This window comes from Pan troglodytes, chromosome 7 (assembly GCF_028858775.2).
Source record: "Pan troglodytes isolate AG18354 chromosome 7, NHGRI_mPanTro3-v2.0_pri, whole genome shotgun sequence".
Lineage (NCBI taxonomy): Eukaryota > Metazoa > Chordata > Mammalia > Primates > Hominidae > Pan > Pan troglodytes.
The window spans coordinates 116131625-116153446 of NC_072405.2; the positions used below are offsets into that span (position 1 = coordinate 116131625).

At 36.7% G+C, this 21822-nt stretch overlaps 1 long non-coding RNA gene across 1 annotated transcript in view; it reads right to left on the bottom strand.

The window, feature by feature from the left end:
* The window catches only part of LOC129135752 (uncharacterized), a 271628-nt gene that overhangs the window by 111172 nt on the left and 138634 nt on the right, over positions 1-21822 (bottom strand). The window contains exon 2 of the long non-coding RNA XR_008536800.2: positions 17132-17207. This is a non-coding gene — a long non-coding RNA (uncharacterized LOC129135752). The remainder of the gene's footprint in view (positions 1-17131; positions 17208-21822) is intronic.

A 21822-nucleotide genomic window follows, 5' to 3' on the forward strand; every position in this document is an offset into this window, starting at 1 on the left:
TCAGAAAGCACTGTGTAGGGGTTTCATTCATGACACATCCTAATCCCTTCTCACTTTCCTCCTCAAATAAAGCATTACTAATCAAGATCTGGTTTTAAGATTAGACATGTCTTTTCAACAATTTTATGCAGTGCGGGGTGCATTTCTACCCTTCATTTACACAGCTATTGTAGAATCCTAAGATGATAATTCCAGAACTGAAAGGCCACTTGGACAACGGCATTACCAGGCGCAATTCATGTAAATCCTCATTATTAGCCAATTTGAATGGATCTAAAAATAGTGTGAGTTGATTGGGAACCCTGGAAAGGATGATTGTAGGCAAATAATATTCATCTCACTAGGAAGGAATTTTAAACATTTTCCAGGTGGCACAACTGGTCCTTATCCTCCACTAACTGCAACTTCAAATTTTTCAAGGCCAGCAAGGTAATTTTTCCTGCCAGAACTCTTCCCATATTGGTAAGTTAGAAATAGTGATAATAACTAATGAAATATGAAAATCTTCACTTAAAACAGAACCTCGACTTGGAAAACCAGAGGATGATCATAATGCACCACTGTGAAAATCATTGTTCTTATTTCCAGAAACATTTCCTCTGGTGGAAAATAACTATGATGTGTATTTTCCTTATTGGAAGTGACTTCCATATAAAAGTGAACACATTTGCTTCTATATAAAAGGGAATACATGAAGGTTTTGAGCCTTCACTCTGAAGTAAAGTATATCTGTGGTCTGACAAGTGAGTAAGGTTTAGTTTTAAGAAAGTTACAAATCAAAGCTAAAATGAAGCAAAAATGCACTTAGGGGTTTCAGTGTCTATACTTAGGTAATCATGTTAAACAATTAAATGTTCTAAAATACATTGTTTCCTCCACTTTCTGCCTTACCATAATTCTCTGCAATACAGAGAATGTTCTACTTGATAAATAAAACTCACAGACATGCAAGCTTTAAATTATAAGCCCATCTTGGTCATGACTTATCTGCTCCCAAATATTAGACTGTAATAAGGATAATTCAAAGAGCAAAACAGACAATTCTTAAAGTGCAGTTTCACATACAGGTGGTGAGGATGCATGCCTCCATAGAAACAGTATTGTCTAAAAGAACCAAAGTGGTGGTCAATATAGATGAGTAGTACAGAAATATATAAATGCCCACGTATTAGTTCGTTCTCACACTGCTATGAAGAAATACCCAAGATTGGGTAATTTATAAATGAAAGAGGTTTAATTGACTCACGGTTCTGCATTGCTGGGGAGGCCTCCAGAAATTTACAATCATGACAGAAGGCAAAAGAGAAACAGGCACCTCTTCACAGGGTGGCAGGATGGAGTGAGTGCAAGCAGGGGAAATGCCAGATGCTTACAAAACCATCAGATCCCATGAGACTTACTCACTATCATGAGAACGGCATGGGGGAAACCACCCCCATGATCTGATTACTTCCACCTCATCCTGCCCTTGACATGTGGGGGTTATGGGAATTAAAATTCAAGATGAGATTTTGGGTGGAGACACAGCCAAGCCATATCAGCTCAAGTTTTTAAAAAAGTTATTGATATTCATGGACTGAATTGTCTGCAGAGAACCCAGGAACAATTACCACTCCTCTGGCTTCTTTAGATGCCTGCATATCTACTCAACCATCCACTGGTTTAGAAGGTAAAAGTCAAAATGTGTTTCTAGAATTCCTCCAAGTCAATTTTTTCTTTCACTACTTTTCCCTATTTCATCAGTTTTCTTCCTCTTCTTTTTACCTTTTTTTGTTTCAGGTATATCTACCACTGAGTAAAAGATACCTCACTCCTGAAACTCAGGCCAATCCCCACCAAAGAGGAGAGGTGGATTATACAAAGTGAAAAAAAAAAGAAATTTAGAGGTTACATATGTGAGACAATAGTTACTGACTATGTCACTTGTTCTTATATCTACTGTCATACTATTTATTTAGATCTTACAAATATAAAAAAAGATAATTAAACACCTTTCTAAAAAAAATTGACCATTCTTAAAAAAGTATAAGCTTGGCAATTTATAGGAAAAAGACTGCAAATAATCCCAAAAGATATATATCTTCCCTAATAATCAGAATCATCTCATGGGATATTAGCAATGGAATATAATTTCCTCACTCCTGGTTTCCATGAAGAGGCACATTCTCACATTCCTTGCACCTCTCTGTTCTTTATTTTCCTTTCCCTGGGGGAGTGGAAGTGAGTTGTTTGCAAAGTAAACTCGTGAAGGGTTACCTCCTTTGCTTAGCTGAGCTCCAACCTCCTTCGCCACCATTTCCATCTTCTCCCTGCTCTGCTCACAGGAAGGGAGGTAAAGGTTGGTAGAAGACCAATGCTGCTGTGACTGATGAGTCAATCTTCTTATTCTGGGGCTTGCATAACATAAAAGTAGTGCATTTGGATCCCACGTTAATCCATCACCTTCTAAACTGGCCTATATCAATTGTATAGATGTTAGTTTGGACTTGTCTTTATATTTACCTATTTGTTTATTGGAAAAGATGGATGCAGTTTATTGTCTTGTAGATCCTAACGTATTGGTCATAATTTACATGCATGCTCCATTAACAGTCAATACATAGAGTGTTAAATATAATTATCACTGAGAGCTTGGATTTACAAAATTGAGCTTAACCAATCAGGATCTTAAAAACAGTTAAATAGAAATAAAAATCTCTTTAAATTGAAATATGGGTGTTGATCACCCTTTAAGAATTTAATACTTCATGTTCCCTTATATTTCCTCATTGGAGGGTTTCCAGAGCACTTAAGTTTGAATTAAATATTTTCTTTCCCAGTTCCTCTATTACATGTTATACTGCTAGTGTAGTGCTTGCCAAAATCCACCTTGTCATACAAGCATTTGTGTATTGTTTTCACTGGAAATCAGGGGCCCATGGGTTATTGTAATGATATGCTTCCAGTTTCTAGGTACATGCCCTGCATACCCAATAAGCATTTATAGAACTCAATTAAATCACAGTTTCCTTGGAAGATAACAAACAGCAAATAGTTGGATAATAAAATCACATTTCTTCCACTTTACGAAATAGTTTTAGTTAGATTAGATGACTTTGCATTTTTTTAACTCTGTAATGACCTATATCTCTATGACGTTTTACGGAAATTTAATTTGTATAAATTAAAGTTCATCTAATGAATATTATTTAATGGAGCCGGCAGTGAATCATTCTACACATGAACAAATACTTGGTAATGGGAATAATTACTTCCTGTATCCCTTTTCCTGATATTCCTCTTAACATACGTGTTTCTTAAGTCTATTTTTTCCTATTATTCTTTTAAGAACTGCAGTGCAGATATTATTTTTAGAGTGGCAGATAATTGACATAATGTGACTATCTCAATTTGTTGAAATTCTGTCCTTTAGGAACTGATGATCATAACATCATAAGATGTAGGAACCTCTATTTAGTCAAGCATTTTATAAAGAACAAGTGATAACATAGAAGCCTCGATACTATGGAAAGAACTAAAGGTTTATAATGAGAGAATCTGGCATATAACCCTGGGTCAACCACTTATTAGTTGTAACTTTTGGCAAATAACTTATTGTGGATGATTTTCACATATGAAATTGGATGATTATTTCACTAGGTAATTGAGAAGATCAAGTAAGATTATTTATGTAAATATGCATTGCAAATTTAAAGCTTTATATAAACATTAATTGTTAACATTATTTTTAAAATATCACATTTGTAGATGTCTTTCTCTGGTCTCATTGTTACTACAAAGATGTTCATCTACTTGATGAATTCCCTCCCACATGGGCCTACTTCTCTGTTTATATATTATCTTAGGAAACACTTGTTTTAAAAGAACAAAAATGTACTCAAACTAGTATAAGTTAAAAAAAGCAATTAAATTATTAGGAAGATTAATACCAATCCTTAAGCAAGAATTTCATATACTTTTTAAGAATTTTAATACTATCAGCAGACTCCGTCAGTGTCCCGACATTAATTCTGAGGCAAAAAAATCTGATTGGAACCTTGTTTTACCAATGTTTGTACGCAAACTCAGCTGGAAAAATTCATGAGCACCTTATTTCCACCAGTTAGAGGGAGTGGAGAATGGAAGCAAATACTCAAAGATTGTGATGAACATGGGAATGGACATGGACATTTTCACTCATGCTGTCTTAATTAACAGGATTATTGTTTATGGTCAGACTCCGGAGGCCTAACTTGATTAACAGCATAAATATGTGTGTAGAATATCTCACCCAATATTAGCACACAATAGTCATTCAATAAATGGTAGCTTTTATCCCTGGTTTTGCATATACTTAAAGGTAGGTATTTCAAAAACATCTATTGAATAAATGAATTAGTGATTAATAAAAATTTAATAAAATCAAGTGAATGTACTAAAAGCAACTCAGTTTCCACTTATCTTCTCTTCTTTTTTGTCCATAACTTAGGTCTCAGGATTAGAAGAGCTAATTTTCTGTAAAATCTGTCCTTATTACCAGTCTGTACCATCTTAGAGGAAATATAATACTATTGAATATAATCATACTAAGAAGCTAAGGAAGCTATATTGAGTTTGGGAGGCTTTTGTGGACTTTCCTAAATAATCAGGTTTAAGTATTCAAAGTGAGAAATTTCTGAAAAGCAAAACGTTTTCATATATGCTACCCCGATTGTGTTGCTAAATGCTTGCATTTTTCATCAGGTGATAAATATTTTTTGGGAAAGAACTTGGAAAAGATAATGAAGATCAGTCAAAGTACAAATAACATGAACTAGGAAACTCGGGATTCTTCCCAGCTCTGTCATATGAGAAGATGACCAAAAAACTTGGTCTCACTGAATCTTGGTTTCTTAACCTATAAAATAGTTATACAAAAAGTTCTTTCTCTATTCATTGTCAGGGCACATATACACTGAATACACAATAAATTTCCTAGATCCCACTCAAAATTCCACTATTTTTTAAATCACTTTCCTCAGGAGATCTACCACTTGGTATGGACCACCTTTAAGGGAGGGGAAACACAGCCTGCCAAAGATCCCCTTGGGATAAGGAAACACAGGAGGAGGGCTAACCACTGAAAGTTAGCACTGATGCCTGGGGACAAAGGAGAGGGTGTCTTCTCCCCCTACCCTAAAACACTATTGTGGAATGTTCCGGATGTAGCCACAGTTCTTCCTACCAGGGGCTGCTAAGTAATCAAAGAAAGTGCTTTTCATACTTTTCATGGTGGCTCCATCCCTCTGAACGTGAGCCTGTGCACACTTGGACTTTCAAGAAGGGTGGGGCCCTTCTCACCCTCCTTACACAGAGTGGTAGCACCTTGGCAATGAAGGACACACCATGGAGTTGCCTGCCCAAGCCCCATTTGGAGTTGGGCTCTGTCCCAAGCCCCATTTTAATGGTAGCTGACACGGGTAACCATGGCCTGCAGCAGCTACACTCAGGCAGGGTGCGGGTGAATGAACAAAAGGAAAAGCCTTTATAAATAGAAGGTCATGAGCCCCATGAGAGAGGTGTGATAGAGAAGTGGATTATGTTCCTGCCAGCTCAGGATGAGGAGCTGTTGTACCCTACCCTATCCCTTATCCCAAGACCTCAGTGTATGCCCCCCCCCCCCATTAAAATCTCTTCCCACAACCCCCATCAGGGTGGGCACGTACACTCAGCACCAGTCTACCTGCAAGCTCTCACTCTTAAAGCACCATATACTGGACCGCAGCCTACATTGCACCACCAAACAAAAATCCTGCTACCAGAGGGTTTAGTGATAGTCCATGAGATAAGCCTCCTGACACTTCCACAACCTTAGCCTCACAGGATCGGCCCTTATGTCCAAAACACCAGTATAACAAACAGCATATGAGAAAGCCACTGCACAGAAGCTATCTGCAACCAAGGAACCCATACAGAGCCTTGACCCACTGAAAATGCATAGAAATTAAGCCAAAAAACCATACACAACATAAAACATATGTATACACTCAAGAAAAAAAGAATTTTTAAAAATAATCCAAACAATATCAAATTTAAAAAAAGAAGTAACAGCTCTCTGAGATGAAAAGGAATCAGCAAAAGAACACTGGCAGTACAAAAACGCAGAGTGTTGTGACACCACCAAAGGATCACACTAGCTCTGTAGCAATAACAGATCCTAACCCAATTGAAATATCTGAAGTGATAGATAAAGAATTCAAATATGAATGGCAAAGAAACTGAATTAGATCCAAGAGAAAGTTGGAATCTAACACAAAGAAAGCAGGAAAACAATTCAGGTTATGAAAGATGGCATAGCTATATTAAGAAAAATAAACCAAAAGAACTTCTGGAACTGAAAAATTCACTACATCAGTTTCAAAATTCAGTTGAAAGCTTTAACTCTAGACTAGACCAAGCAGAATAAAGAATTTCAGAACTTGAGGACTAATCTTTCAAATTAACTCAGTCAGACAAAAATAAAGAAAAAAAATTAAAAGAATAAACAAAGCCTTCGAGAAATATAGGATTATGTAAAGTGACAAAACCTATGACTTTTTGTCATTTCTGAGAGAGTAGAATAAAAAGTAAGCAACTTGGAAAATATATCTAAGGAAATAATTCAGGAAAACTTCCCTAATCTTGCTAGAGAGTCAATATTCAGATAGGAGAAATCCAGAGAATGCCTATGAGATACTGTGTTATACAACAGTCCCCAAGGCATATAGTCATCACACTATCCAAGGTCCAAGCAAAAGACAAAAAATTTAAAGTTAGCTAGAGAAAAGGGCCAAATTACATATAAAGGAATTCTCATCAGACTTACAGTGTACTTCTCAGAACAAACCTTACAAGCCAGAAAAAACTGGGGGCCTATTTTTAGCCTTCTTTAAAAAAAAAGCCAACCAAGATGATATGTTTTGACTGTGTCCCCACCAAAATCTCATCCTGAATTGTAGTTCTCATAATCCCCATGTGTCATGGGAGGGACCTGGTGGCAGGTAATGGAATCATGGGGGTGGTTACACCAGTGCTGCTGTTCTCATGGTAGTAAGTGAATTCTCTCAAGATGTGATGGTTCTGTAAAGGGCTTTTCCCTGTTTTGCTCAGCACTTCTCCTTGCTGCTGCCATGTGAAGAAGTACATGTTTGCTTCCCCTTCTACCATGATTTTAAGTTTCCTGAGGCCTTCCCAGCCCTGCAGAATTGTGAGTCAATTAAACCTCTTTCCTTTATACATTACCCAGTCTCAGGTATGTCTTTATTAGCAGAGTGAGAATGAACTAATACGGTAAGTTGGTACCAGGAATGGGGTGCTGCTGTAAAGATACCTGAAAATGTGGACGCAATTTTGAAACTGGGTAACAGGCAGAGATTGGAACAGTTTAGAGGACTCAGAAGAAGATGGGAAAATGTGGGAAAATTTGGAACTTCCTAGATACTTGTTGAATGGCTTTGACCAAAATGCTAATAGTGATATGGACAATAAGGTCCAGGCTGAGGTGGTCTCAAATGGAGATGAGGAACTTATTGGGAACTGGAGTAAAGGTCACTCTTGCTATGCAAAGAAACTGGAGGCATTTTGCCCCTGGTCTAGAGATCTGTGGAATTTTGAACTTGAGAGAGATGAGTATCTGGGAGAAGACATTTCTAAGCAGCAAAGCATTGGACAGGGAAAAGAGCATAAAAGTTTGGAAAATTTGCAGCCTGATGATGCAATAGAAAAGAAAACCCCATTTTCTGGGAAGAAATTCAAGCTGGCTGCAAACATTTGCATAAGTAACAAGAAGCCAAATGTTAATCACCAAGACATTGGGGAAAATGTCTCCAGGATATGTCAGACACTTTCACAGCAACCCTTCCTATCACAGGCCCAGAGGCCTAGGAGGGAAAAATGGTTTCCTGGACCAGGTCCAGGGCCACCCTGCTGTGTGCAGCCTTGAGACTTGCTGTCCTGTGTCCCAGCTGCTCCAGCTGGGGCTAAATAGGGCCAAAGTGCAGCTCAGGCCATTGCTTCAGAGGGGGCAAGCCCCAAGCCTTGGAGGTTTCCATGTGGTGGTGGGCCTACAGGTGCACAGAAGTCAAGAATTAAGGTTGGGGAACCTCCAGCTAGATTTCAAAGAAATGCCTGGATATCCAGGCAAAAGCTTGCTGCAGAGGTGGAGCCCTCATGGAGAACATCTGTGAGGGCAGTGCACAAGAGAAATAGGGGGTTGGAGCCCCACATAGAGTCCCCACTGAGGCACTGCCTAGTGGAGCTATGAGAAGAGGGCTGCCATCCTTCAGACCCGAGAATGGTAGATCCGCTGACGACTTGCACTGTGTACTTGTAAAAGCTGTAGACACTCAATGCCACCCCATGAAAAAAGCCAGGAGGGGGGCTGTACCTTGCAAAGCCACAGGGGCAGAGCTGCTCAAGGCTGTGGGATCCCACCTCCTGCATCAGCATGATCTGGATGTGAGACATGGAGTCAAAGGAGATCATTTTGGAGCTTTAATATTTGACTGCCCTGCTATATTTTGGACTTGCATGGGGCCTGTAGCCCCTTCATTTGAGTCAATTTCTCCCATTTGGAATGAGTGTATTTACCCAATGCCTGTACCATTACTGTATATGGGAAGCAACTAACTTGCTTTTGATTTTACAGGCTTATAGGTGAAAGGGACTTGCTTTGTCTGAGATGAGACTTTGGAGTTTTGTGTTAATGCTGGAATGAGTTAAACCTTTGGGGGACTGTTGGGAGGATATGAGAATTGGTGCCAGGGGAAGAATTATAAGGCTTGGCTGTGTTCCCACCCAAATCTCATCTTGAATTGTAGTTCCCATAATCCCCACATGTCGTGGGAAGAACCCACTGTGAGGTAATTGAATCATGGGGACAGTTACCCCCATTCTGCTGTTCTTGTGATAGTGAGTTCTCACAAGTTCTGGTAGTTTTACAAGGAGCTTCTCCCCCTTTTGCTTGGCACTTCTCCTTGCTGTCACCATGTGAAGAACGACTTGTATGCTTCCCCTTCTACCCATGATTGTAAGTTGCCTGAGGCCTTCTCCTCCCTGCAGAACTGTGAGTCTATTACATGTGTTTCCTTTTTAAATTACCCAGTCTCAGATATGTCTTTATTAGACATGAGAACAGACTAATACATACAAATTTTATATTCCTGGCAAATGAAGCTTCATAATGAAAGTGAAATAAAGTCTTTCCCAGAAAAACAAACACCAAGGGAATTAATCACATCAAAATTGGCCCTACAAGGAATGCTTAAGGAAGTTTTAAACATGGAAACAAAAGAACAATACTTGCTATTATAAAAGCACACATAAATACGAAGCCTCAGACCCTATAAAGTCATCACACAATCAAGACTACAAAGCAACTAACTAATAGCAATAAGACAGGAACAAAACCATGCATATCAATATTAACCATGAACATGAACAGTATAAATGCTCTACTCAAAAGAAAGAGTGGCAAATCGAATGAAAACAACAACAACGACAACAACAAGAACCTATCTGCTGCCTTGAAGAGTAACATCTTCCATATAATGCTACCCATAGGCTCAAAGTAGAGGGAAGCCTAAAGATATTTAAGCAAATGGTAAACAAAAAAGCCCAGAGTTTACAATCTTTGTGTCAGATGAAAGAGACTTTAAACCAATAACAGTGAAAGAAAAAAAAAAAAGGAAAAGATGGGTGTTATATAATGATAAGGTGTTCACATTAACAAGAAAATCTAACCATCCTAAATATATATGCACCCAACATCAGAGCACTCGATTTATAAAATAAATACTACTAGATCTAAGGAAAGAAATAGACAGCAGTACAGTAATAGTGGGGGTCTTTAACACCTCACTTAGAGCATTAGACAGTGTGAAGCAGAAAAATTACAAAGAGATTCTGGACTTAAATTGGACTCTGGACCAAACACACATAATAGATATCTACAGAACAGTCCACTCAACAACCACAGAGTATTTCTTCTTCTCATCTGCCCTTGAAACATTCTCTAAGATTGACCACATGCTCAGTCATAAAGCAAACCTCAATAAAAAAAATAAAAATAAAAATCATATCAAGCCTCTTATTGGATCTCAGTGGAATAAAATTAGAAATTAATATCAAGAGGAACACTTTAAACCACACAAATACCTGGAAACCAAACAACTTGCTGCTGAATGACCTTCGGATAAACAACAAAATTAAGGAAGAAATCAAAACATATTTCAAAACAAAACAGAGACACAACACACGAAAGCCTCTGGGATGCAGCTAAAGCAGTGTTGAGAAGAATGTTTTTAGTGCTAAATGCCTACATTAAAAAGATAGAAAGATCAAATTAACAATCTAACCTTGCGCCTAAAGGAACTAGAAAAACAAGAACAAACTAAACTTAAAGTTAGCACAAGAAAAAAAAAAACTAAATGGAACTGAGACCAAGGAAAATATACAAAGGATCAACAAAATGAAAAGTTGGTTCTTTGAAGTAATAAACAAGGTTGATAGATTGCTGGTTACATTAACCAAGAAAAAAAAAGAGAGAAAAGATCCAAACAAATATAATGAGAAATGACAAAGTTGACATTAGAAATGAAACTACCATTGCAAAATTATAACTGAGACAGTAGAAGAGATCTGACCTAACCATCTCTATCTTGCTTCTAATCTCCATGCTGTTCTCATTCATTCCTGGGAGCCAGCTGAACTAACTTTCACAGGAACTTAATTTATAACTTATAGTTTAAAACAAAGACAATAATAGCCATTACCCAAAACAAACCTCCTTCTTGCCTGGGGACTAGATTGCTTTTGTAGGACTAACAGATTAACCAGAAGATTGGAAATAATGGCTTAGGAGTCATGCAGCTGGAGTCTACAAGATTCTGACCCTCTCAAAACTGCTCCTAAGATCAGTGCTTGAGATATTTTGCAGATCCTGCACTTGATGGATTAGCTGGCACCACCCAGATCAATAAACTGGCTCTTCTGATCTTTTGGCCCCCACCCAGGAACTGACTCAGTGCAAGAGGATCAACTCCCTATGATTTCATCTCCAATCCAACCAATCAGCACTCTCAACTCACTGTCCTTCATCCACTCACTAAATTATCCTTAAAAACTCTGATCCCCAAATACTCGGATATGTGATTGGAGTAATAATAAAACTCTGGTCTCTCACACAGCTGGCTCTGTGTGAATTATTTTCTTCATTGCAATTCCCATGTTTTGATTAGTCAGCTCTGTCTGGGGAATGGGAACGATGTACACATTGGACAGTTACATAAAGGTTACCACAGAAATACCAAAGATCCTCAGAGACTACTATGAACATCTCTATGCACAGAGACTAGAAAACCTAGATGAAATGGATAATTTCCCGAAAACACACAATGTCCCAAGACTGAACCAGGAAGAAACTGGAATCCTGAATAGACTAATAACAAATTATGAGATTGAATCAGTAATAAAAAAAGATTATGAGATTGAATCAGTAAATAAAAAAATCTACCAACCAGAAAAAGCCCTGGACCAAATGGATTCATGGCCTAATTCTACCAAACATACAAAGAAGAAGTGGTATCAATCTTAATGAAACTATTCCAAAAAAAAAAAAAAATCAAGGAGGGACTCCTTTCTCACTCATCCTATGAAACTAGTATCATTCTAATACAAAAATCCAGCAAGGACAAAACAAAAAGAAAACTACAAGCCAGTATCCCTGATGGACATAGATGCAAAAGTCCTCAACAAAATACTAGCAATCTAAATCCAGCATCACATCAAAAAAAGTAACTTACCACTACCAAGTGGTAAGTTTATTCCTGTAATGTAAGGATAATTCAATGTATACAAATCAATAAATGTGCTTCAACACATAAACAAAATTAAAAACAAAACCTATATAATCATCTCAACAGACACAAAAAGGATTTGATAAAATCTGACATCTCTTCAAGAATGGAACCCTCAACACTAGATATAGAAGGAATATACCTCAAAATAATAAGAGCCATCTATGACAAACCTACGGCCAACATCATACTGAGTGGGCAAAAGTTGGAAGCGGAACCAGAACAAAACAAGGATATCCATTCTCACCACTCATATTCAACATAGTACTGGATGTTCTAGCCAGAGCAATCAGACAAGTAAAAGAAACGAAAGGCATCCAAATAGGGAGAGAAAGTCAAATTTTCTCTTTGCTAGTGGTATGATTTCATATGTAGGATACCCTAAAGATTCCTTCAAAAGACTCATAGATCTAATCAATGACTTCAGTGAAGTTTCAGGGTACAAAATCAATGTACAAAAATTGGTAGCATTTTGATACATCAATAATGTTTAAGCTGAGAAACAAATAAATAATGCAATCCCATTTACAATAGCCACAAAAAATAAAATATCTAGGAATACATTTAACCAAGGAGGTAAAATATCTCTACAAGAAGAACTACAAAACACTGCTTAAAGAAATCACAGATGACACAAAGAAATGGAAAACATTTCATGTGTGGATTGGAAGAATCAATATCACTAAAATAACCATACTCCCCAAAGCAATCTACAGATTCAACAATCTACAGATTCAAGACAATTTCTATCAAATCACCAATGCCATTTTTCACAGAGTCAGGAAAAACAATTCTAAAATTTATATGAAACCAAAGAGTAGCTTAAATAGCCAAAGCAATCCTAAATAAAAAGAACAGAACTGGAGGCATCACGTTACTTGACTTCAAACTATTCTGCAAGGTTATAGTAACCAAAACAGCATGGTATTTGTACAACCAAATAGAGAAATATATCAATGGAACAGAATAGATAACCCAGACATAAAGTGACACACCTACAACCAACTCAGGTTTGACAAAGTTGACCCAAATAAATCACGGGCAAAGGACACCTTATTCAATAAATGATGCTGGGAAAACTGGCTAGCCATATGCAGAAAAAAGAAACTGGGCACCTACCTCTCACCACGCAAAAATTAAGTCAAGATGGATTAAAGATTTCAATATAATTCCTCAAACCATAAAAATCCTAGAGATAAATCCAGGAAAAACTTTCTCAACATTGGCCTAGGCAATACATTTATGACTAAGACCTCAAAAGCAAATGTAACAAAACAAAAAATTGACAGTTGGGACTTAACTAAAGAGCATCTGCACAGCAAAATAAACAATCAACGGGATAAACAGACAACCTACAGAATGGGAGAAAATATTTGCAAAGTACACATCCAACAAAGGACTAATATCAAGAATCTATAAGAAACTTAAACAAATTAATAAGAAAAAAACACAAATAAGCCCATTAAAAAGTGGGAAAAGGACATGAACAGATAATTCCCAAAGGAAGTCATATAAGCAGTCAAGAAACATATGAAAAAATACTCAACATCACTTTTCATCAGAGAAATGCAAATTAAAACCACAATGAGATACCATCTTACACCAGTCAGAATGACTATTACTAAACAGTAGAAAAATAACAGATGTTGGTGAGGATATGGAGAAAAGGGAACACTAATACACTGTTGGTGGGATGTAAATTAGTTCAACCCCTATGGAAAACAGTATGCAGATTTCTCAAAGACCTAAAAACAGAATTACCATTTGATCTAGAAATCCCACTACCAGTAATTGCCCAAAGAAAAAGAAATCCTTCTATCAAAAAGACACCTGCTTTTTCTCAACATGTTTATCTCAGCACTATTCACAATAGCAAAGTCATGGAATCAACCTAAGTGCCTATCAATGGTGAACTGGATCAAGAAAATGTGGTACATATACCCCATCAAATATTACACAGCCATAATAAAGAATGGAATTCTGTCCTTTGCAGCAACATAGATGCAACTGGAGGGCATTATCCTAAGTGATCTAATGGAGAAACAGAAAAGCAAATACCCCATGTTCTCTATTATACCTGGGAGCTAAACAATGGGTACACATGGACATAAACATGGGAACAATAGACACTGGGTACTGCTAGAGTGGGGAGGGAGAGAGAGGGTCAACGGTTGAAAAACTATTGGGTACTACGCTCACTACCTGAGTGATGGGTTCAATAGAAGCCCAAACCCCAGAATTATGCAATGCACCCTTGTAACAAACCTGCACATGTACCCCTTGAATCTAAAATAAATAAACAATGTAAATAAAAAGTAATAAAAACAAAAAATATTAAATGAATCAAGAAAATACCTGTGACTTCAAAACAGAAATGTAAAGAAAACCTGTTACAGGTGGTAAATTTGGACGAAATAGAGTTAAGCTCTGAGAGTTAACCCTCACCTTTCAATGCTCAGTGAATATAGTGTATGTGCGACAGTTTTGAAAAACTCATCTAATAATTCTTGACTTCAGGTGATGAATTCACAAGTTTGGACGGGCTACAGCAAAAACAAAGGATATTCCCTAAGGCCCCGGACCCACATATCAGATCTATAGGATAATTGGACCTGACAGGGAAAGAACCACACACGCATGTTCTTGTTACTTTATATTCCTTAAACTTTTTGCCCAGGAAGATGCCCCAAAGTGAGATAGAAATGAAGGAGAAGGAGAAAGCAGCCAGACTATTTCTACAGAGAGAGGCATAGGCATTTAATCCTGAGCCTTCACTGTGAAGCCCAATAGCTTTAACAACAACAAAATTGAGAGAAACATTACTCCAAAGAGGAAAACAATAACATGGGGAGAAGATAATTGATGTTTTAAAAACATACCATTTTGGGTCCAAATGCAGCAGCTAATTCTCTTTTATTCCATGCCATACAGACTTCTTCAGAAATTCCACAAGATCTCCCAATCAAGATTGGGAAAATCTAAATAGAAACTAGCTGTGATTGTTAATACTGAGTGTCAACTTGATTGGATTGAAGGATACGAAGTATTGATCCTGGGTGTGTCTGCCAGGATGTTGCCAAAGGAGATTAACATTTGAGTCAGTGGATTGGGAAAGGCAGATCCACCCTTAATCTGGGTAGGCAAAATCTAATCAACTGCCAGTGTGGCTAGAATATAAGCAGGAAGAAAAATGTGAAAAGAGAGACTGGCCTAGCCTCCCAGCCTACATCTTTCTCCCGTGCTGGATGCTTCCTGCCCTCAAATATTGGACTTCAAGTTCTTCAGCTTTGGAACTCAGATTGGCTCTCCTTGCTCCTCAGCCTGCAGATAGCCTATTGTGGGAAGTTGTGATCATGTGACTTAATAACTTAATAAATTCCCATATATGTATTCCATTAGTTCTGTCCCTGTAGAGAACCCTGACTAATAAACTAACATCGAAGTTACATATGGCTACTACCAAAACAAACAAACAAACAAAACTGCAGCAAAAGTTAAAGGGAAATAATTATCAGTAAAAATTAGATTAATAATGTATAAAGAACTGAGATCACACTAAGAAATACATGAGAAAGTGTTTGGGAAAATATTTTTTAATAATAAGAGATAAATTACTCTATGATTTTTTAAGAAAATACCTCGAAGGAGAAATGTAGAATGTGTAAATAAAGGAGGTTAAAATAAAATGTCAGAGTTTAGTAATAAATAGAAAAGTAAAATAAAGAAACTTCTGAGCACAAGCACTTTATAATCAACAACAACAACAAAATAGAAAAACTTGGCTGCAAATACAGGACAAGAAACCTCACAAAATTAGTCAGAATACAAAAAGCACACAAAAGAAAAAATTGATAAAATTGAACATCAAAAAATTAAGTATTCTGTACATCAAAAATATAGATTAAAAATGATAAGCAAACCATAGACTGGAAAAAATATTTCTAATATTTATATCTAACATAATTATGTCTTCTATAGATCAATAATAAAGACAACCCAATTTTTGAAAAAAAGAAAGGACTTGAATCAATGCCTCAGAAAAGAATATATGCAATTGCAAAAAACATACATGAAAAATTGTTTGGCATTATTGGTCATCAGGGAAATTAAAATAATATCATTACTTTAATTTTCATACTATCTGATATGGTTTGATTGTGTCCCCATCCAAATCTCAACTTGAATTGTAGCTCCCAGAATTCCCACATGTTGTGGGAAGGAACCAGTGGGAAGTAATTCAATCATGGGGGCCAGCCTTTCCCATGCTATTCTTGTGATAGTGAATAAGTCTTATGAGATCTGATGGATTTATCACAGGTTTCCGTTTTTGCTTCTCTCTCATTTTTTTCTCTTGTTGCTGTCATGTAAGAAGTGCCTTTCACCTCCCACCATGATTCTGAGGCCTCCCCAGCCATGTGGAACTGTAAGTCCAATTAAACCTCTTTTTCTTCCCAGTCTCAGGTATGTCTTTATCAGCAATGTGAAAATGGATTAATACACTATCTATAGCATGAGATACTATTTCATGACCACAAGAATGGGTAAAGTAAAACATTAATAATATCAAATGTTGGTGAGAATATGGAATAATCATTACTCTTATTCATTTTTGGTGGGATCATAAAATAGTGTAATTACTTTGGAGAATAGTAGTACAGACGCCTTACTGATAGAAATATATCTACTGCATGATCCAAACATGGATGGTTTGCCTGACAGCACCCCCAGAGGACTCAGACAACAGTCAGTAACAACTACTGGACAAGTAACAAGTACTGGACAACTACCCTCCAGAGGATTCTAGCACTCACTCATTAAAAGCCACCAATTTTTTAGTCTTCCCAGAAGAGACCCTAGACATCATTGAGCAAGAGAAAGTCATTTCCGTATCCTTACTGTGCTTTGTTTGAATCTCTGTTCCACAAATTTGTGAAAATCATAAAGCAGTTGGTTTAAGCCAGTACAATAACTAGAGCAGTAAACTTGGGGTCATCATTATTTAGTAATAATAAGTGGGACAGAAATTTGGGAGCTGGAAGTAGGAAGCAAACATGACAAAAACATGGCATTGGCTTTGAAACTGGATTAGATGGGAGCCAGAAGAGCCTTGGGAAGGCTGTCAGTAAAGGCCGGATGATACCGAGGGAGACAATTATGCAAGCTGGAAGGACAGGGAGGTAAGTGTTATTGGAAGCTGGGGTAAAAAAGATTTTTTTTAAAGTGTTACAAAATTTAGCAAAATTGTTCCATGTGACAACATAAAAATAGAAAATATATACCTGACAAACCTGATGATCTAGACAAGGAGATCTCCAACAAAAGTGTTGAAGGTGCCTCCTGACCTCTTTGAGCCACCTGTAATAGAATGAGAGAGGAAAGAGTTTTTTAGTAAAATTTGGAGGAAGGTACAGGAAACTATCCTGTACACTTTACAGGATAGTTTCAGCAGCAAACTATTCTCAAAGAAAGAGCCTTAAGCCAAAAATCGTATCAAAGGTGGATAGCCTATACTTGCAGATGATTCCAGTTTCTTAGTCTTTCCTTCTGAGGCCCCAGACATCTTGGAACATAAAAAAAACAAAAAGCAGAAGCAAAACAAAACAAAATAACCTATCCCTGTTGCACTCTGTCTAGAGTCCTGACCCAGAGAATTGGTGAACGTGAAAAAATGATTGCTTGAAACCCCTGAGTTTTGGGGTGGTTTGTTATGCAGCAATGGTAGCAAGAACAGTAAGAAAAACAAAAATGACCCCTTTTATCTAAGTTGTCAAATTTTCTGGAATCTGAAATGAATATAGCAGAAGTGAAGCTGACTGACTTTGAGTTTACTTCAGAAAGTGATACAGCTTCTTCCTTGTGGGTAGAACGGTACCTTTGGAGACCAGAGCTTCCATGTATGAAATGCAATTACTCTGAAGTTGCCATGCTGTGAGGAAGCCCACGGCACATGGAGATGTCACATGTAGGTTCCCAGTTAACAGCCCACTTCTCAGGGGCCAGCCAGCAGCCAGGCTCATCTTCCAAACATGTGAATGAAAATACTTGCAGAAGATTCCCAGCTCCAGCTTTAAATTTGCCCTCAGTTTTTTAGTCTTTCCTGCTGAGGCTCCAGGCATCTTGGAACAGAAAAAAAAACTATCCCTGTTGTGCCCTTTCTGGAGTCCTGACCCAGAGAACTGTTGAATGTGATACCACTGAGTTTTGAGGTGGTTTGTTATGCAGCAATGGTAGCAAGAACAGTATGAAAGACAAAAAATGGTCTTTTTTATCTAAGATGTCAAATGTGCTGACCTAAATTTGCTCACACTCTTTATTTATTATCCTTTTAATATCTGTAGGATCTATGGTGCAGATTCTATCATATTATGTTACAGGAAAGCTTTTTCTTTCCTGATATTGATGATTTTATTTCCTCTCTTTTTTACTTAAGTCTACCCAGAAGCTTGTGAATTTTGCTTACTTTTTCAAGGAGGTAGCTTTTGGCTTTCTTAATTTTTTCCATTGTCTCTATGTTTTCTACTCTCTTGATTTCTGCCCTTTATTATTTCCTCCTACCTATTTACTTTAAGTTTATTTTTGCTTTTTTTTTTTCTAGCTTTGCGAAGTGGAACCTTAAGTCGTTGAATTTAGATCTTTCTTCTTTTCCAATATAAGTACATAAAATTCTGTTTCCATCCAAGCACTGCTCTGTGTGTATCCCACAAATTTTGACACAGATTGGAATTATCTATTTGTAGTCAATTTCTACATCAATGTGTTTATTTTAAGACTAGTTGAGTGCAGTAGTGAGAAGCAGGGAAAAAGTAGAACAAGGAGTTCAATGTATAACTGACTGTGAACAATGAATTGAGATAATTCACTACCTTTGGGCCTAACTGCAATGCATTTTTATTTTTACTTTATCAGACACTACATTTCAGAGAAGAGGAGAGCCATGTTAGCAAAACATGGTCTTTTCATACAATAATGCCTAAAAATCTTGCTGTATAATTTTCACTTAAATTAATGGTCATTTCACCTCCATGTGAAATAAAGTGGAGAAATTTAAAAATTGCAGATTTTAGTAAAAAATCATTGAAAATAATGATGAAAGCAATAGGATATTTTATCTGATTGCATCATCATGTCTATATTTAAAAGGGAATAAAAAACAGACATACCAGCTTTAGTGAATACAAATGACAGGAAAGAACAGCTGGTGCTACAGTGCACTTAGAACACATGACACATAATTCTCTTATATTATTACCCTGTGAGCCCTACATAGGTAAGCAGCCCCTTCAGTGTATGAGAACACCTGTGATTAGCTCCAACCAGGGAAGTAGCAGCAATGGGTGTTCGGCTAATTAAGAACAGATTGATATTTACAGTTGATCACTGGGTTTTCTTTTTGACCAGTTTCTAATACAATTATTCTGAAGCCAGTGGCATTTCATATTACAAGGGTAAAAGTATTTTATTTAATTTATACTACTATTCTTTTTAAAGTCATTAATCTACAAAATCTATGAGGTTTTAAGTCATATATGTATGTGATTCATATGTGATTTGGTGTAGGAGGTTTGATATTTGCTTACTATTGGCTAATTATCATTTGTTTTATACGTACTCGTTCATTTATTATTTTCATCCCATAAAGAGAGTTTTTCTCTTTTCAAATATCCTGTCTTTAAATGAAGAAATAGAAAATTTCATAGAGATTAAATAAGTTGCCTAAAGTAACATAATAATTAGTCTACACAAGGTTCTAACCTAGGTCTGTTTTCATCAGTTGCATTATGTTGGAGATTTATTTATACTAGACAACAAGTCCTTTTTTCCAGTTCAACTGTAATATTAATTCCTCTTTGTCACTTTTGTTGATAATTAAATGGCAAACTAATTACCTGGATGGCCAAAATATGCTGTTATTATTTATTATTAATCAGTGTGGTGCTGTCATGAAGGCTAGGGAGAAACAAGTGAGGACTGGCCCTCTCTCTCATCTCAAATTTAGTTATACTTGAATTGCACTTGAAAAAGCACACTGCATCCCATTACTGGCTATATACCCAAAGGAATATAAATAATTCTATTACAAAGACACATTCATGCATATGTGCACTGCAACACTATTCATGATAGCAAAGACATGGAATCAACCTAAATGTTCATCAGTGACAGGCTGGATAAAGAAAATGTGGTACATATACACCATGGAATACTATGCAGCCATAACAAACAATGAGATCATGTACTTTGCAGAGACATGTTTGGAGCTGGAGGCCATTATCTTTAGCAAACTAACACAGGAACAGAAAACCAAGTGCCAACATGTTCTCACTTATAAGTGGCAGCTAAATGATGAGAACCCATGGTCATACAGAGGGGAACAAGAAACATGGGAGCCTCTGGGAGGGTAGAGGTGGGAGGAGGGAGAGGATCAGGAGAAATAATTAATGGGTACTAGGCTGAATACCTGGGCAATGAAATAATCTGAATAAACTCCCTTGACACAAGTTTACCCATGTTAGAAACATTCACATGTACTCCTGAACTTAAAATTAAAGTTAAAAAAAGTATACTGCTGTAAGTTTGGGGTCCATAATCTTAGAAAGGTAACATTAATAAAGAAAATGGTTAGGCAGGTAGGTATTTTACTTATCAATGTTATATTCAAAATAATTTTTCATTGATGCTTATTGATATTTTCAGAATATTTTTTAAAATAAAAGATGTTTGAGAAAATTTGCAAATCAAGATAAATAAATGGATTTATTAGGATAGGATATTGTGGATTAAGTGGACTTATGAGGTTTTATAGCCTGTAAGAAGGAGTTTAATATATCTTTCATGGGGCTAAGAGCCTGCAACACAGAGGAAACTGTCAGTTTTGGATGTGTAATTCTGAAGGAACAATATTAAGGATTTTTAACTTTTTCCTACAGATAATTGGAAGCCAATAAAGATTTTAGGCAGAGTGGAGACATCATAATGTACTGGGTAGAGAATGACATAGAAGAGGTGTGGACAGAGTGAACAAAACAGAAGTCAAACATAGATCAATTATAATGCTCTAAGTGAGCAATAATAGTGGCTTGGACATATATGGTAAAAAGGGGTCTGGGTTAACATAGATAAAAATAATTTGATAAGAAAAATAATTTGATAAACAATAGCATTTGGTGATTGATTAGGGGTATAGTGTATTAGAGAGGAAAATGTAAAGGAAAATGTAGAGAAAAATTTTCAGACACATGAAATTGGATAAGAGGTGGTACCATTTACCAAAATAGGGATCACAATAAAAAGAGCAGATTTGAATACTAGGAGTGAAGATCATGAACTCATCTTTGGGGTAAATGAAGCATAAGAGGTCTGTGAGGTGTGTGCATGCAGTGATTTAATAGAAAAGTCTGGTATAATTTGAACTATCATCTTTTATTTCTTGTTGATCTTTAATCTTCTACCATCATGCTAGTTTATATCCCACATTGGTTCATGTTGCATTGTTCTTTGCTTTAATATGTCAAAAGCATTCAAATATTCAGTGTATATTTTAATGAAAAGCAAAATACTCAGCCAGGTAATAATGCATAGTAATTGTATGCCAGAATTCTGAGTCAGCAATGATCTCATTAACTTTATTAATATCTGTAGATGAACTATAATAGAACAGCTGAAAAATTATGCCCATTCATCTTCTAGCCAAGCCTAACAAGGGGAAGAATATTCAGGAAAAAAGCCTGGGATGGGATACTGGCTTCAGGATTACAACAGCTTGAGGGTGGTAGTATGAGGTGTTCCTCTACTTATCAATGATAATACCTGAATATATTCCCGCATGTCAAACATTTCTATTCATTGTAACCAATAGCTTCCCTTCTCCCTGTGTTCCTTCTTTGTCCCAAATCCTTCTGATGACTTATTTTCTCATGCAGAGGAAAGGCCAATTTCTTACTCTGACCTAAAGACCCCAGAGTCTGTCCCC